Source organism: Bos indicus x Bos taurus, chromosome 23, assembly GCF_003369695.1.
Source record: "Bos indicus x Bos taurus breed Angus x Brahman F1 hybrid chromosome 23, Bos_hybrid_MaternalHap_v2.0, whole genome shotgun sequence".
NCBI classification, from domain to species: Eukaryota; Metazoa; Chordata; class Mammalia; order Artiodactyla; family Bovidae; genus Bos; species Bos indicus x Bos taurus.
The window spans coordinates 49,427,043-49,444,105 of record NC_040098.1 but is presented as its reverse complement, the minus strand read 5'-3'; the positions used below and the strand labels follow the sequence as shown (position 1 = coordinate 49,444,105).

Sequence of the window (17,063 nt, the reverse complement as noted above, 5' to 3'; positions counted from 1 at the left end):
ATCAAATTCCTCCCGTCCCTCCCGGGCTGCCCTGCCCTAGCGCTGGGAATCAACCTTGTTTACACGGCTCATTATGCTCGCTTTGCAGTTGCTATAGCAACCACCAGGGGTCAGTTTATAGAAAAAGAGGAAGTTCACTTTTGGGGAGTTAGCTTTCCAGCTCCTGTGCAGAGCACGGCTGAAAACAAAGATCCAGACACCCAGGGAGGAAACACATGGAAAAGTCTCCTAAGAGCAGAAGCATCCTTCAGAGCCTCACACTGTCATTAGCAATCTTTCTTCTTTGCTGTGAAAGCTGTTCTAGAACCTCCGATAGGAGCGTAGCGGTCTTATCCCTGCATCTCCCAGATCTTCCTCTCCCCCCTCTGTGTACCCCCCTGCCTGGCCCTGGAGGCAGTTCTTAGGCCGTAAGAGAACAAGGGCAGCTGCCAGGGTTCATTTAAAGTGATAACTTCATTAATATAATGTATTCATCGAGCATCAGGAAGATCTTTACGGGCCGTTACTATTCCGTCTTTCTCAAGGCAAGGGAGGCAGCAACCCCTGGAACAGGGCTCCCATCTCCAGGTCCAAGCCTCATGGAACGGAGCCCTCCACCTGCAGGGAGCATGCAGGGAATCTCCCATGACACCCGGCCGTGAAAACTTTCTGGCTCTAACCTGATTGACCAACCTGATTTAGTAGACTAAGAAGTAGAGGATGCCCGATTAAATCTGATTTTCAGATAAACAATGAAATGGGTTTTCATAAGCCTATCCCATGCAACCTTTGGGACATCCATAGAGTAAGTCACACTTAACCTGTGAATGTGTGCATGTTCAGTTGTGTCCAACTCTTTGTGTCTCCTGCATTGGCAGGTGGATTTTTTTACCACTGAGCCACCTGGGAAGCCCTAAACTTAACCCAACCCTATTCAAACCCTCCTCCTCTTCTCTACTGCCGTCTCCAAATAAAAGCACAACAGAGGAATTCTCTCACTACGGCAAATCATGTGCCAGATCAGAGTTTAGGATGATCTGACCCTTGGACTAGATTGCCGATCATGAAAAAATGAAAAGGATTTGCCCATGTGCAACGGCAAACCAGAGGCCAGTCAGCTCACTCCCTGGCAGGAGAGGCCCCTGAATGGTCCCTCACATCCAAACCAGCTCAGGGGCCGCATGGCTAAAGAGAAGAGACTCAGGGCTGATCTTACTGAGACATTACTTCACCATTCTCACGAGCAGTGAGAGTCAGCTTTCTAAACAACACTGACTCTTGTTTCCAGGACAGGAAAGACATTTCTCTTTTTGGCCACGCTATGCAGCCTGCAAGATCTTAGTTCTCCAACCAGGGATCGATCCTGCAGTGGAAGCCTGGAGTCTTAACCACTGGACAGCCAGGGAAGTCCCAGGAAAAACATTTTCAATGCCCCTTTTTTTCCAGGAATAAATGATGTTGGTTTCCAAGTATTCCACTGGGAAAGTCTGAGTGCGGAAGATGCTGGGGGTACCGGTATGTCATCTCGGTCTCTTCGGTCCTCTGTGGTTCTGATGCCTGGGCCCCTGTGTCCACGGGGAGGAAATGACATTTGCTTTATCAGCAGCACCCTCTGCCCAGCATGCCTTCAGCTAAGGTTCTGCTGCTTAGTCACCATGCAAAGCCTAGCCCGATGAAAGTTGTGCTGACTTCTGTAGAACTTCTAGAAAACCGAACCAGTCGTTGCAACGCTGTACCTGTGGGAGTTTAGCATCTGTTTTGACCCTAAATCTGACGAACCTAAAACTTAAGGCAAATAAGTCAAGAAACATAAACACACACGAAAACAAAGCAAATAGTAGAAACGATTCTTTCCGAGAGGCACTGCCAAGTCAGACGGCAAGGCTCCCACAGTTCAAACCCAAGACAAGTAATTACAGGAAAGCTGTCAAGATAAACATCACAGACAATAAAAACATTCTCACCTGTTACTAACTCTAAAAAAATCTCAATACGGTTTTCGCCCAGACTAAAAAAGTTGATGCTTCAAGGGAGTTCTAATTCTGTCTCCTCTTCTGAATGTGGCTCCAGGAACATCTGTGGACAGTCTGCGACTAAGCTTCCCACGGGCAAAATGCAGGCCCTGGGACACTGTTAATGCTCTTTGTCTCACTGAAGGGGTATTGTGAGAACATCTATAAATCACTCTGAGTTCTTCAGACAAAAGGCAGGAAGCATGATATGTGATTATTTGTTGCTTCCTCAAAAAAAAATTCAGTAAATATTTTGGGCTTGCCAGGTGGCTTAGTTGTAAAGAACCTGCCTGCCAGTGTAGGAGATGCAGGAGATGTGGGTTCAATCCCTGGGTCAGGAAGATGCCCTGGAGAAGGGAATGGCAACCCACTCCAGTATTCTTGCCTGGAAAATTCCACGGACAAAAGAGCCTGGCGGGCTACAGTCCATGCAGTCACAGAGAGTCAGACATGACTGAGCATGCAGGCTGCAAATATATTAATAATTTTGAATATATATTTCTTACATTGAAATATCTGGAAAAGCGAAAGAAAATATATGGGTTTGCACATATATTCCAGAAAATTACCTCAATTCTTTTCTCATTTTGTGTTTAGAATCTTAGAATTATAACATAAATTGCATACATGAGGTATGATTAAAGTTGGCGATAGAAATATAAACTAAAATTGCAATCTTATTTGTTTGTGCTATTCACTTTTTAGATCAGTAACTTGATTTAGGAATTGTTTGGTTTTGTTTAAAGCACACTGAAGTGACTTCAGTTTTGAAAGCCTAGTTTCATTTATATTTTTAAAAACCCAATAGCCCTTTACTTTTCTTTTTCTTAATCATTTGTTGATAAACCCGACATTTGAAGCTGAAGCTGTCAGACAGTGTCTCTTCAGTACTGCTCAACAGCTGTTAAACGGGATAATCACCTGTTTATCCTCCTGTCACTAATTCAGATGCTAATTGCACTCTAGACACTGGCTTGTTCTCTGCATGGAGCCAGACCAGGTGTGAGGCCTCTGAGAGATGCTGTAGTATCGCAGGCTCCATCTAGTCACCCGTGGAGGCGCGGAGCCAACAGGGCAACACACACACATGAACCTGTTGTTGACAACTGCGAAAAATCAGGAATCACTTAAGTGTCAACTGACAGCCAAGTAAGCCGAAGTAAACAACCGTGGAATATAGTAGTATACAATCGTTAAAGAGGTGCTCAGGGATCCGGGTAAATAATGTGTAAAAAAATCTGCTTATCAAAGTTGAGTGAAAAGCATTGTATGCAAAACTATTGTATGGTAACCAATATAAGAAGAAAATCTGCACAGAAAAAGGTGAAGAATATATGACACTCTTGGAATACTACCCACTGTCTGAATGACGAGGAGCAAGGACAGTTCTAGGGGCTGAGAAAACATGAGCTCCTGTTTTCATGGAGCTTACATTTCAGAGAAGAAAAACAGGCAAAATCCAGGTAAGGAAACCAATAAACAAGATATATTCAGAGCTTCCCTGATGGCTCAGCAAGTAAAGAATCTGCCTGCAATGCAGGAGACACAGGAGATGCAGGTTCGATCCCTGGGATGAGAAGATCCCCTCGAGGAGGAAAAGGCAACCCACTCCAGTATTCTTGCCTGAAAAATCCTGTGGACAGAGGAGCCTGGCGGGATACAGCCCAAAGGGTTATAAAGAGTCAGACACAACTGAACGACTAACCGTTCATAGGGTGGTGTCCTAAGACCACATACAAAGAGCCGTGGGGTAGAGGGACCTGAGGGTCTGCCTTCCTGTGGGCTGTCAAAGAAGAGACCTCAGAGGGAACCCAGACAGTGAGGAGCCCCAGGGAAGCCCCAGCAGAAGGGCCAGCTTGGCAGGGTCACAGCCGAGGAACAGGCAGCAGATCACAGCGAGGGAGGCAGCGGTGGAAGGAGGGTTTGGAAAGTTGGCAGGAGCCAGGTCAAGCTGAGGAAAGGACCCCAGTTGAGGAAAGGACCCCAGTGGGAAGAAATAACTACTCCCTTTGTCCCTGTGGACGCTTCTCAGCTTCCTGCTGACTGAGGTGAGCTATAAACCTGGAGTCCCACGGAGCCTTCGAGCACCTGCTCTGTGACATTAGAGCTTTCCTGGTTCTGAAACCATTCCCGTCATCACATTGAGATTCCAAGAGGGTTATTTTACAGCCATTTTGGACGAAGCAACATTAGGAGGATATTTCATTAATTGAATTCAAAAGCCTGACGGGGTAAAATTCTTTTGAATATTTTAATTTACCTTTTGATTTTCAAACTACTTAAATTATTTTTTAAGTTCTGTGTCTCTTCTTATGAGAGAAAAAACATGAAAATAAATTTAAATAAATAGGTGGAACCTAGAACTAGAGATTAATGCCAGAGAGTTATAGAACTAGAGATTTCTCCAAGAGAAAACTGTGGAGAATGTCATTTCCTTCAAGAATAAAGGAGATGATAATGACAATATATTTAATTATAGGACCAAAATTAATTTGACATAAATGTCCATCTACAAGCCATTGGAAGAATTTTGAAAGAATGCTTAAAATAGTGGTTTGATTTTTTTGACCACTGTGAACTCTACTTTTTCTAAAGATAGAATTTGTTTTTCAAACATATTTTTATGTTTTAGTTTCTTTCTAGCTACTAATGGTTTATAAAATTAATTATTTCAAGGATGCCTTAATCATCAGAATGGCACAGTATTTTTTTAAATTTATTTTAAAGTTGATGCATCTGTATTATATTTCTGGCAGGAAATTAGACATATGCCTACAGACTATGTATTTCAATTAAATGTCCCCTGCCTGCCTGCATTTGTGACTTTGCCAAGAGCCAAAGAGTCCTTACTAGGATAGGAATTAAGAGCAGGAAGAGTTTATGCTTTTGAATGAGGCCATTAGAAACAGTGCTAAACTCCTAATTTATTCCAAATTAGGAATTTTGGATTAACAGATGCATGCCACTTTATATAAAATAGATTTTTTTTAAAAGTGAAACTGAAAGTCGCTCAGTAGTGTCCGACCCTTTGCAACCCCATGAACTATACTGTCCATGAAGTTCTCCAGGCCAGAATACTGGAGTGGGTAGCCTATCCCTTCTCCAGTGGATCTTCCCAACCCAGGAATCGAACTAGAGTCTCCTGCATTGCAGGCAGATTCCTTACCAACTGAGCTATGAGGGAAGCTCTAAAGGACCCGCTATATAGCACAGGAAACTATATTCAGTATCTAGTAATAACCTTTAATGGAAAAGAATCTGACAAAATGTATATATGGATAACTGAACCACTTTGCTGTACACCTGAATCGAACACAACTTTGTAAATCAAGTGTACTTCATTTTTTAAAAGTAGTGTTAAAAGCACAAGCGTTGTAAAAGACTCTCTTGGGTGTAATTCCTGGTCACTCCGCTTAATAGCTGTGTGACTTGGAAAAGCTACTTACCTTTCTGAGCCTTGGTTTAATCCCTACAACAGGGAAGTTATAACACCTAACACTTGGGGGATTAAATGAGATAATATGTGAAAAGCTCCTAGACAGTGCCAGGGAGATTAGAAAATTCTCACCAGGTGTTGGGACCCTTGCCTTATCCCTCAGCCACATGTGGTCCAGGCTCTGACATCCTCTGTCTACGGAGGAGGAGAGCAGAGGGCTTGGCACGTAGATAGCACTCGATAAACATATGGACGCTGATGAGTTAATTAACTAATTAATCAATACAACCAAGACTTTCCATAAAAGAACAGCAAAGTCACAGTATTTCATTTCTGCAGAGGTTTTACAGCCTCTCCCATGAATGAATCATGTCTAGAAGATCATGTATTGTGCAAGGAAGGATGGAGGCTAAACAGGCCCCAGGGGTCATGAGTTCTGGGAAGAGATGTTTCTCTCTTCCTTGAGACCAATGTGGTCTTTACCCAACTTGCTTTCAACCTGTACTTGTTTAATTGGCTGCCCACGGCGGTCTCTTAAAGGGGCAGACCCACAAACCCCGGGATTCCCACCACCAGCCTCCCACTTCCCTATCTTATCTCCTTCCCCCAACCCCGCGCCCACTGGCACCCAGAGTACTGGACGACTTGTGCTGGGCAATGAGTTCACAAGCTCGCCAACAAGAGTCTCCCTCAACACTGTAAGCTGAGAGATGAAGACACAGCTTCCAAATGAGGATGGACCCTCCGGCTGATAGAAGTCACTCCCGCGGGGAAGTCCAGGTCGGTGGTGTTACTGAGCCCTGCTCAAGTGAGAACATGGAGATGATGCGCCTGCCACAGGCTGGGACAGCACAGCTGGAGTGAACCTTTCAGATCCTCACTCTCTACTCACGCATCCCGTGTTATATGTGTCTTTAAGCAAGAGATTTTTTAAGTTTACTTTTAACAAATGGACTCAGATAAGAAGAGACAGGGCAGGCCCAGGACCTCTGTTTTTGCACCCCCACCCCTGGACATAGAACACCAGCCAAGTAAAGCCACGGCCAGTTAGAATCCAAACAAGATCAGTGGATTTTGTTCCTTAAACTCCATATTCCTCTTCCTCAAACTCCTCTTGGTGTCCGGGTCTGCACGGTCGCCAGGCCTCCATCCAGGCCTGTGCTGAGGTCTTGGGCATGACCCAGGAGGAAGCGTCTCTTCTGCCCTGTGGAGAACATTGCCCAGTGGGCAGGTGTCATGCAAGTTTTGTTTGAGATTATAGAGTAAAATCTGACTTAGGTACACAAGAACTTTTATTAATGAAGGGCTTTCATTTCTTTCTGATGGGCCAGTAGTTTATTTTCATTTAGTAAAGGCGGGGAAAGGATTATAAATGTGTGGGTTTGCTCTGCCATCTTAACCCTGAATTTCCAGTCATGTATTTCCAAACCCCGGAAACGCAGCCAGTTAGAAGATGTTACAAAGACGGGGCAGAGGTGCTGAGTCACTCTCTCGAGGTGATTACACACTCTCACAACAAAGAATGGAAACAAAGACCAGACATTAAACTCTCACGACGTAACGCCCTGGACTGGCTGGCTTTCCCCTTGCTCCGAGTGCTCCCTCTGAACAGAAGACTGGCCCCCTGGCCTGTTTCACAAGATGCTTCAGGCTTTGCCCAACTGCCTGAAGGTCGGCCTCCCTGGTGTGGGTGGCAATTAGGTTGGCAGGTTCTGTCTCTGATCCACTAGAGCTGCCAGTTCTGTGTTTGTTCCTTCACTCTTGGAACAGAATGGTATTTCTGCAATCCTGAAAGACCTACAGTGGTCTCCTGAGCCAACTAGATTACCTCCAACCCAGGATCCACACAGACTTGAGCTCAAATCACAATCCCGATAGAACAGTCTTAGGCATCCGGGTCGATGGACCGGGGCGAGATGGTTCACAGACCCTGACTTACAGAATGCGGCAGTCGGCATTGACACTGAAACCAGAGAGTCCTTCTCCCAACAAGCAGTCACTTTGAGCACGAAGACCCTTTAATGTAAAGAAGCACATAAAGTAGTAAGTGGATGTCCTCTTACTACACGGTCATCATCACCACCAAATGTGCACGCCCACGGCTGCCGAAGAATGTCTCAGTGCCTCCTGTCCTGTCGACAGAAAAGCCCCTTAGGTAGGTTCATCAAAACTCAAGTGAGAGGCTTCCCTGGTGGTTCAGTGGCTAAGACTGCAGGGGCCCAGATTCAGTCCCTGGTACAGGAACCAGATCCCATGTACTGCAACTAAGACTGATGCATCCAAATAAATAAATAAAGATCAAAAAAATAAAAACCCAAATGCCTCTGTCACCCAATTCACCCCGCTCCCAACATATATACATCTTCCCTGGTGACTCAAATGGTGAAAAATCTGCCTGCAATGCAGGAGATGAGGATTCAATCCCTGGGTTGGGAAGATCCTCTGGAGAAGGGAATGGCAACCCACTCCAGTATTCTTGCCTGGAGAATTCCACGGACTGAGGAGCCTGGCAGGTACAGTCCATGGGGTTCCAAAGAGTCAGACATGATTGAGCAACTAACACTTCTACTTTCTTTTCATGTATAAAATAGATAACTGATGAGAAACTACTACTCTGCACAAGAAGCTCTACCTGATGCTCTGTGGTGACCTAAACAGGAAGGAAATCTAAAAAAGAGGAGACGTGTGTATACGTATAACTGATCCACTTTGCTCTACAGCAGAAACTAACACAGCATGTGAAGCAAATATACTCCAATTTAAAAAAAAAGAAACCTCAAATGCCTTTGAAAGCACTTTCAAAATGAGGAAGAAGAGATGAATGGGGGAAAAGAATGATGGGTGAAGGAATGCGGCTCCCACAAGGGCTCCGACAAGTCCAGGGAAGAAAACCGTCTGGACTGAGCCCAAAACAAAAAGGATCCTGGGAGCCTGTGGAGGTAAAAGCCAAGCACTGGATTTCATTTACAAGGGTTAAAAAAAAAAAATTTATCCTCCAGCCTCAAGGTCTGTCAGTATTCATGTCGTAGGCTTTCTCACACCATATGGGTGGAGAGCCCAGGCATCATGACTGCTGCCCCTAAATGCTTCAACGTGCACCACCCAGAAATACAGACGTTCTTCTGAAAAGCCTTGTCTAAGCATCACATCTAAGAAAATTAACAAGTCCCTACTATCATCTAATACCCATGCCAAGTTGCTTCAGTCCTGTCTGACTCTGTGACCCCATGGACTGCAGCCTGCCAGGCTCCTCTGTCCATGGGATTTCCCAGGCAAGAATGCTGGAGTGGTTGGCACTTCCTACTCCAGGGGATCATCCTGACCCAGGGATTGAACCTGTTTCTCTTGCATCTCCTGCATTTGCAGGCAGATTTTTTTACCACTAGCACCACCTGGGAAGCCCCATTTTGTCTCTGTTGTTCAGTCACTAAGTTGTGTCCAACTCTTTGAGACCCCATGAACTGCAGCACGCCAGACTACCCTGTCTTTCACCATCTCCTGGAGTTTGCTCAAACTCATGTCCATTGAGTCAGTGATGCCATTCAACCATCTCATCCTCTGCCAGCCCCTTCTCCTTTGGCTTCCAGTCTTTCCCAGCACGAGGGTCTTTTCCATGAGTCAGCTCTTCGCATCAGGTGGCCAAAGTATTGGAGCTTCAGCTTAGGCATCAGTCCTTCCAATGAAAATTCAAGATTGATTTCCTTTAGGATTGACTGGTTTGATCTCCTTGCTGTCCAAGGGACTATCTTATGTCTCTTTACACTCTTTTAAATCCTTTCATCTAGAACAGTCCCTCCCCACTTTTTATTCATGAAGTGAAGTGAAAGTCGCTCAGTCATGTCCAACTCTTTGCAACCCCATGGACTATACAGCCCATAGAATTCTCCAGGCCAGAATACTGGAGTGGGTAGCCTTTCCCTTCTCCAGGGGATTAGTATTGGTGTTTCTCAAGAGTCCAGGACAGTTTTATAAAAGTTCCCAAATTCTGGCTTGGCTGATGTTTTCATCATACTACAGTCTACCTTGTCCCTAGCCTCTGCCCTGTATTTCCTGTCAACTGAAAGCTAGGTCCAGAGACTTGATTAGATTCCTGTTGGGAGGCTGCTTTGCTACAAGTGCTCTATCACATCTGATCACAAAGAATAAAGTGGTGACCATCAGCTCTTTCCATCGGGAAGGTTCCTCTCCTCCACTCAGCAGGTAGCTCTGGAGCATACTTTAGCACATGTCCTGTCCCCAATAACCTTCCATCCAATGGTTTGACATCTATTGATGACCCTTGCTGATAACAATTATTGCACAAACAGCTCATCAATTATGAAATGCCTAAAGGGTGACTGGGAAGAAGAGAAAGGAATGTCTGGGAAGAAACAGACAAGGTAAATAGGGGATAGAAAGCTGGAAACACAGCAAGTAATTCCAAGAGCTTTGCCAAACCCTTCCCAATTTACATTCAACTGTTTCCAGGGTCATAAACCCTGTAAGGAAATGCTGGCAAAGAGAGCCCTGAGCAAGGTGCTGCCATATGGTAAGAAGTCAAATGCATTTCAGTGTGTCTTTGCCCACCTCATGCGAAGAGTTGACTCATTGGAAAAGACCCTGATGCTGGGAGGGGTTGGGGGCAGGAGGAGAAGAGGACGACAGAGGATGAGATGGCTGGATAGCATCACTGACTCGATGGACGTGAGTCTGAGTGAACTCCGGGAGTTGGTGATGGACAGGGAGGCCTGGCGTGCTGCAATTCATGGGGTCGCAAAGAGTCGGACACAATTGAGCGACTGAACTGAACTGAACTGAGGCATCTACATTTTATTTGAGCTTCCCCCCCAACCTTAGCTAAGAAAGGGCTAGTCAATGAAGAGGAAGTATGCAGCCATGTCCCTAATCAGATCACGGATTTCCGTCTGACCGAGAAGAGGCAGTACCTGCTCAGGGCACCCTGTACCTCTTCGTCTGGGGCCGGTTTACAAGATGCTTCCAACAATAGACATTTATCCAGAATTCTCAGTTCCAAATCTTTACTTCTTTCCAAACAGTACCTGCTGCAGTGTCCAAAAACAGGTTTCTTAGAAAGAAACAAGTAGTCTCTTTACCAATCTGTTGAATAAACGCATTGCCTTAGGTAAATTACTCTCTTTTAAACTTTCAGAAAGCAAGTTCTTCTCTAGGAAGAGTTTCGGTGAACACTTGCATCGAAGAATATTCCATATCTATTCAGAAATTCAAATCACATCAGGTTATCTCCCAACACACGTCTCTTGTGAGACATCCAATACTGAAAACTTTGTTCTGAAGCTAGGGCGTTCTGTCTCTGGTTATGACAAGCAAGAACCCTAACCCTTCAAAACAGTAATCAAAGTTTACTTCAGTAAACTCCAGGGGCAAGCATAGACCCTTCAGCAAAGAGTCTGACCTCTAAAAGGAGAGGTGTGTCACAGCGACATCCTGCCATCCGCAGACAACAGAACGTGGCTGGAAGTGACAAAAGGCTGCCAGGGAGGCAGCACAGAGCACGCCTCTGACTCGCATGATCAGAGAGGGTGTCTCCCAGGGGACTCCCCCCCAGGAATGGAAAATTATTCCCCACGGTAGGAACCACCTCCTGGGAAGTCAGCCAGTGCTGACTCATCCAGTAATTATTAAAGCCTAAATGTACACTGCTCCAGACAAGGTATGGTTTCATGGCTCCCTAGAGAAGACTGTAATTATTTCAAGGGGAAAATGTTTTTAAACTTATGCAAATCTAAATTCACTTTAGCTGCACTTTAACATATGCATGATTTTTAAGACAAGTTGAGAGAAAGGAATTTGGAAACCTTATTCCTGACAGCAGATGCTAGATAAATGACGAATAGACAAATTCTCCATTTGCTTTTTTTCAAGAAGGAATATAGTGTCCCTTGTCAGTATTTTGCCCTACCTGGCCAGCTAGGCCCCTGGGTAAATCATCTCTTGGGTCGTGTCTTGTATGCTACTCATTACCAACAAACTAAGTTCACATGAATGTTACATTTTCCTCCTTCAGAAAGGATAGCCCGTTTCCTAGAGACTAGCAACCCACAGAAGTATTCCTGCCTGGGAAATCCCAAGGACAGAGGAGCCTGGAGGCCTCCAGTCCACGGGGTCACAAAGAGTCAGACACGACTGAGTGACTGAGCACACACATATAAATAAAATACTGTAGATGAAGAGAAGGAAGCCACACGCTCTTCGTGGGGAAATGCAGGTGGATCAAGAAGACTTCGAAGCTAATATGTGTTTGGACTTCCCGGGGGCACTAGTGGTAGAGAATTCTGCCTGCCGAAGCAGGAGATGTAGGAGACGTGGGTTCTGCGTCCAGAACCCAGATGTTGGGTCCAGAAGATCCCCTGGCGGAGGGAAGAGCAACTCACTCCAGTATTCTTGCCTGGGAAATCCCATGGACAGAGGAGGCTGGTGGGTTACAAAGCTGCAAAGACCATGGGGTCGCAAAGTCTGGGACACAACTGAGTAACTGAGCACGCGTGCACTTTCTCTCTCTCTTTAAAAAAAGAGTTTCGGTCTAGAAAAACTGCCCTTCTGTGAGGGATGACAAATCCTGTTCAAAGGCTCTATTCCTGTCCCTTCAACCACCTTCTCCTTTGCTCTCCCCTTTCATCATGAAACAAAAAGCCAACCTGCATCATCTCTTGTTATACACGGCTGTTTATTACCACCATTGCTGTGTGGGCATCACCTCGCACTTGAGAGATGCCAGCTAACTCCTGAGCAGTCCGATCCTCCCGGCTTCTCAGGGAGAGCTCTGTAGCAAAGGAAACTCCCCCTCTAGGGAGTCTGGCTGCGAAACAAGTGCTGAACAATCAATAATTAAACAACAATTTAAATAGAATGCAGACATTCACACCACGGGCAACCAAATGCAAAACATTTGTCTTCTCGTGGATAAAAGATTCCCCTAGCACTTAGCTGTCTAGAGTCACTTACTTTCCAACCTTAACCAAACAGAATTCAAAAATACTGTTATTCCATCATTCCCCTAGAATCAAATTTAATTCCGTTGAAGGAAAGGAGGGATGCCTTGAGGCACTTGATTGCCAGTTACAAAGCAGAGAACATTCTTGGATTAAAGATGAGTCTGCTGATCCAATCCTTACTTAAGTTTGTTCCATGTATTAGAATTTTTTGTTTCCTCGTCTGTTTTGTTTTTTTTTTTTTTTTTTAACAGTAAAGTATTTTAGGTTAGTTGCAGGCTTTATACGGAGAAGGCAATGGCACCCCACTCCAGTACTCTTGCCTGGAAAATCCTATGGATGGAGGAGCCTGGAAGGCTGCAGTCCATGGGGTCGCTGAGGGTCAGACACGACTGAGCGACTTCCCTTTCACTTTTCACTTTCATGCATTGGAGAAGGAAATGGCAACCCACTCCAGTGTTCTTGCCTGGAGAATCCCAGGGACGGGGGGGCCTGGTGGGCTGCCGTCTGTGGGGTCACACAGAGTCAGACACGACTGAAGTGACTTAGCAGCAGCAGGCTTTATATGCTTTTTTGCCACAGAAGAAGCAAGGGGACATCATCTGATTCTTTTTTTTTTTGTAATTTATTTATTTGGCTGTACTGGGTCTTACTTGTAGCATGTGGGATCTAGTTCCTTGGCCAGGGATCAAACCTGGGCCCCTGCTTCAGGAGCACCAGGTCTTAGCCACTGGACCACCAAGGAGATTCTCCCTCTGATTCTTCATTCTACATAGATTCACCAATCGAGTCTTTGGCTTAGACGAAAGGACAATGTTACAATAAATGCTGAGACAAGAGACTCTCCTATTTATTAGTAAGATCAACTACTTTCAATCGTTGGTAGAGAACCAAGCTCACCGAGGCCCTTCATGTCCCCACCCATCGTGAAACCCTGTCTCAGGGATCCCAGAAGGCCCCAGGGGGTTCTAAGCTCCAGTGAAAGCTCACCTGAGCTCCGCCTGACCATCTCTCAGGTCTGCACTCTCCCAGGGCTCCAGAGCCGTCAGAGCCTGAGTTCTGCTCCCGTACAAAACTGAACTGGGAAGGCTCTGGGGTGTGGATCCCTCTAAATCTCGGCCAGCAGAATTCCTGCAGACGTGCTGGCCACAGGGTTTCCAATGGCCTTGTGAATCCTTATCCTTCTTCCACAGAATCACCTATAGGATTCAGTTCAGTTCAGTCGCTCAGTCATGTCTGGCTCTTTGCAACCCCACGGACGGCAGCACTCCAGGCCTCCCTGTCCATCACCAACTCCCGGAGTTTACTCAGACTCAAGCCCATTGAGTCAGTGATACCATCCCACCATCTCATCCTGTCGTCCCCTTCTCCTCCTGCCTTCAATCTTTCCCAGCATCAGAGTCTTTTCCAATGAGCCAGCTCTTCGCATCAGGTGGCCAAAGTATTGGAGTTTCAGCTTCAACATCAGTCCTTCCAATGAACACCCAGGACTGATCTCCTTTAGGATGGACTGGTTGGATCCCCTTGCAGTCCAAGGGACTCTCAAGAGTCTTCTCCAACACCCTAGTTCAAAAACATCAATTCTTTGGTGCTCAGCTTTCTTCACAGTCCAACTCTCACATCCATACATGACTACTGGAAAAACCATAGCCTTGACTAGATGGACCTTTGTTGGCAAAGTAATGTCTCTGTTTTTTAATAAGCTGTCTAGGTTAGTTTTACATATATTGTGATTCCAGAAATCAAATCTTGCCAGTTATCCTTTACTGCACAATTCCCCCCTCTCACCAAGAGGCAATAAAAAGTTAAATCAGGTTCTCTTCCCTTAGGTCCCCAAGATCGGAATAGATATGTACACATTACTATATATGAAAGAGATAACCAGTAAGGACCTCCTGTAGAGCACAGGGAACTCTACTCAACACTCTGTAGTGACCCATATGGGAAAATAATCTAAAAAAGAGTGGATGTATGTATGTGTATAACTGATTCACTTTGCGTTACAGCAGAAACTAACACAATATTGTAAATCAACTCTACTATAATAAATTTTTTTTTAAAGTCTACTTCCTAGACCCGTGGTTTTCAGACCTTACTGGTTTCACCTTGACCTTGTATCCAGACACAGAAACTGAAGCAAGGTTTCCTGAGTCAACACTTGCCTCAGCTGCAGGCAATGCACAACTGTGTTCTCTAACCTACCCGAATTCTTGTTTTGAATGTTGATTGTGACTAAGCAAACAGGTTGCAGCTCACAGTTTGGAAGAACCGTGCCCTGGAAAACCACCTTCTGTGCTCTGTGCGTGCAAGTTCAGTCGTGTCCGACTCTCTTCAGCACCGTGGACTGTAGCCCTCCAGGTGCCTCTGTCGGTGGAATCTCCCAGGTAAGAATACTGGAGGGGGTTGCCACGCCCTCCTCCAGGGGACCTTCCCAACCCAGGGAAGGAACCCATATCTCTTGCGTCTCCTGCGTGGGCAGGTGGATTCTTTACCACTGAGCCACCTCCATGCCACATTTATAGGTCACTGAAAGCATTCTTAAGGCAAAACTGGCTTTTTCATGCCCAGTTCAGCCACTGACTGAATGGTTTCTTGAAGGCCAATGTTAAAGAAAAAATTATTCTGGTGCTTGTTAAAATGGTAAAGAAATGCAATTTAAGAGGAAAATGAAGCTCAGCTCCAAATACAGTAAGGAGTGGGGATGTATACCTACGGAGCAGAGTGAGGGGTCAGTGGATGGAAAATCACTCAGAAGCCTCAGGGGTGGCAGGGTAAGGATGGGGGAGTGCTTGATAATTCAACCTAACAAGATTCTTGCTGAAGGTAGGCCAAGGACATAGACACTGAGGCAGATAGATAGAAAATGAAAGCATTTTTTAAAGGACACAGTTAAAGGCACCAAAACCAAAAAGTTGTTCAGTAAGGAAAAGTAATTCATAACTCACCACTGGGCTATGCAGTCAGCACTGTTTAAATAGTTTCAAAATGTAAGCGTTGTAGTAACAGCGACATAAGCCATATAGCCCGTAGGGGTAGGGTAGGGCTAAATGTATTAAAATACAATACAGGACCTGTTTACAAAGGTGTGAGCAGTGGTTAGGGAAACAGTGAAGCATCGAGCTAACAGTAGCAGGCAGTCCCTGCCACCCTCAGACCTGAGAGTTCAAGGGCCAGGTGAGGGGCAGTGATCAGAGCAGCAGTTAGGGCAGCCTGCCAGGAGGCGGGGGTGGTCTCTTATCCAGAGGAAGAAATAGCCCCACTCCCCGCCTTCCATTCCCTTAGAATCCAGTCACCTGCTGAGGCCTCCACTAACCAGCACGAAGCCGGAGGAGGAGGGAGGCTGTCCACCTCATCCACAAAGGTCAGCGTCCCGAGGAACACCCAGGGTTAAGAAGAAGACTTCTGCAGAAGACAGACAGACAGCGTCCAGCAGAGAGAGCTAGAAGGTCAGGACTGGAAGACAATAAATAGTGTTTAAAATTAACACATCAAAACATAGCAGCACTACCTTTTTTTTTTTTGGCCAGCCCTCATGGCTTGCAGGATCTGAAATCCCGTTACAGGGATCGAATCTATGGCCCCTACATTGGAAGCACGGAGTTCTAACCTCTGGACCACCAGGGAACTCCCCCTCCAAGCCCCCTGCCACCTTGCATCCCACACAGGACCCTCCCCTTTCTTAGCTCCGCCCCTTCCCACGCTGAGCCCACATGTCCAGCTCACCTTGGTGACATCCTCCAAGGCTCTCAGCTAAAATTCTCTCTTAAGTCTGAAATTATTTATTTAACCATTTATCTATGCTTAGGACTCCAGTTATATTCCGTATCATCATGTGATATTTCGTGCATTTCCTGTGTGCCCCACTAATTACAAAGCCTTGAGGCAACCTCCTTGCCCATGGAGCAAGCCGGTCAATATGGAGCACACGATGACTCAGCACTCAAGCCTGGCTCTGCTGCATGTGATTCGAGGGAACCTCCACTTCTTCGTCTCTAAACTGGAGAGCGTGGTGCCAGCTGCTCGGGGTGGTGGTGAGGGGAGCTCAGCTGTGCAAAGTCCTTGGGCTGCGGTCATTGATTAACAGGTGTGGACAAAACATCCGTCCAATGGAGAACCTCGTGAATGACCAAGTCAAAAGGCAAGACTTTTGAGGCCCAATACAGGATCTCACTATAAATTTAATATTTGTATGTGATGGCACCCCACTACAGTACTCTTGCCTGGAAAATCCCATGGACGGAGGAGCCTGGTGGGCTTCAGTCCATGGGGTCGTGAATCGTCAGACACGACTGAGCGACTTCACTTTCTCTTTTCACTTTCATGTATTGGAAAAGGAAATGGCAACCCACTCCGGTGTTCCTGCCTGGAGAATCCCGGGGATGGGAGAGCCTGGTGGGCTGCCGTCTATGGAGTCGCACAGAGTCGGACACAACTGAAGCGACGCAGCAGCAGCAGCATAGTGTTACCATCCCGGTTCTTGGACTCTTTGATCAATGGAATTGATACGAGGGCAGAGGAGAAATTCAGGCAAGGCTGTATTGGGACTCATGCTGCAGAAAGAGAATGAAAACAAGTAACAGGTTCCCTTGCTTGTTCCCTAAGGGGAGCTGATCTCTGAAATGGGGAGGAGATAGAGGCAGATTAAAAAGCAGAGACATCACTTTGCCGACAAAGGTCCATATAGTT

At 45.9% G+C, this 17,063-nt stretch overlaps 1 long non-coding RNA gene across 1 annotated transcript; it reads right to left on the bottom strand.

Annotated features, from left to right (window-relative positions):
* Positions 1-5,320: 5,320 nt before the first annotated feature.
* LOC113881756 lies at positions 5,321-16,602 on the bottom strand. Its single transcript, XR_003508145.1, has 4 exons — positions 16,101-16,602; positions 15,671-15,830; positions 7,367-7,443; positions 5,321-6,631 (listed from the first exon to the last, which is right to left on the bottom strand). It is a non-coding gene; the product is annotated as an uncharacterized LOC113881756 (long non-coding RNA).
* Between the last annotated feature and the right edge of the window lie 461 nt (positions 16,603-17,063).